The sequence below is a fragment of the Octopus bimaculoides genome, chromosome 20 (genome assembly GCF_001194135.2).
Source record: "Octopus bimaculoides isolate UCB-OBI-ISO-001 chromosome 20, ASM119413v2, whole genome shotgun sequence".
NCBI lineage: Eukaryota > Metazoa > Mollusca > Cephalopoda > Octopoda > Octopodidae > Octopus > Octopus bimaculoides.
Genome location: NC_069000.1, coordinates 36459155 through 36460443, shown reverse-complemented (window position 1 = coordinate 36460443; position 1289 = coordinate 36459155). Strand labels below are relative to the sequence as shown.

At 36.3% G+C, this 1289-nt stretch overlaps 1 protein-coding gene across 4 annotated transcripts in view; it reads right to left on the bottom strand.

Annotated features, from left to right (window-relative positions):
- Positions 1–1063, bottom strand: part of LOC106882134 (uncharacterized) — a 39983-nt gene extending 38920 nt beyond the window's left edge. For 3 of the 4 annotated variants that reach the window (XR_008266329.1, XM_052975108.1, XM_052975107.1), the window contains exon 1: positions 839–1062. The gene's annotated coding sequence lies outside the window, so the exon portion shown is untranslated. Of the gene's footprint in view, positions 1–838 lie in introns of all 4 variants that reach the window. The other variant, XM_014932700.2, reaches the window with a different exon arrangement.
- Positions 1064–1289: the final 226 nt, after the last annotated feature.

Below are 1289 nucleotides of genomic sequence, written 5' to 3'. Positions count from 1 at the left end.
CCTAGCGCATGAGGTGAGCTGTGGGAGAAGTAGACGTCTCACCTCATGGTAACTTGATAGACATAGTAAAATGAAGTTTATATGAAAAAGAATGAAGCTCGAAATTCTGCCTATCAGTCGAACTGGTTGCAGTTCATAACATACAAAGACATCAACGTACAAAAGGAAGTCTTTCTGGGACTTTCACGCCATAATCAAAGCGAAACGGTTTAAACGAATAACAGAAACCAGATTGGGGTCTCGTATTCGGTACGACCGGGTGAAGTGTGTGTGTGTGTGTGTGTGTGTATTAGGACTTCTCATTTCCTTACATTGTGGAAAGCCGATTTCAACAAGAAAAAACTTAGAGGTCGAGGTTGTGATAGTGGATAAGAAATGCAGTAATACCATTTCCTACATCAAGTCTTTTATAATTACTATCAAATCTAAGATGCTCGGAAAGATTGAAGTGAAAGGTAAAGCGAGCTTCGACAGGATTTTAATTTAGAATGCAAAAGGACGTAAAAGAATATAGAATGTAAAAGACAGGAATTAAATTTAAAATGCAAAAGACTAACTAAATACCACAGGTATTTTGGATGGATGTTCAAACGAATCTGTCAAGCAATGCTTCGTTTGGTCTGAGTAAATAAACATATATGCTGAATTATGTCGACTTTCTCCCTACCGAGCCGAAATAATGATGAAGCAGAGTTTTGATAAAAGTAGAATTAACGAATACTTCGAATTAACTTTCTTCATAACTACAAGTACAAAAGAAAAAACAACACATTTTAAAATGTTATCAATTAATTACTGTCTAAATAGAGAATGAATAAATAAATAAAAAAGCACTTACAATAGCAATACACCGTCATAGATGGAAAATATTTGATGAATGACATATATTTTGTGTGTGCGCGAATGTTTTGGGTAATAATTTTTTTGTAGAGGGTGGAGTAAAGTGGGGGGAAAAAGAGGAGCAAATTAATTAGACCGACTGAACTTTTCTTTTTAAAAAACCACCGAACGTCGACCCGCTGCTGCATTAACAACGTCAGCAGCTGCTGTCAATCATTCAAACTTTGACACCGCCTATATACAGCGAGCTTAGGGTGGAGCTATACCAGCAAACACCTGCCCCTTTTTAATGATATGGTGCCAACGAAGTAGAGATGCGCTTGAAATACATACACACACACACACACACATACATATGTATACATACATACATACATACATAATTCTTTTGCTTGTTCCAGTCATTTGACTGCGGCCCTTGCAAGTAAGTCTACTATATATATATATAT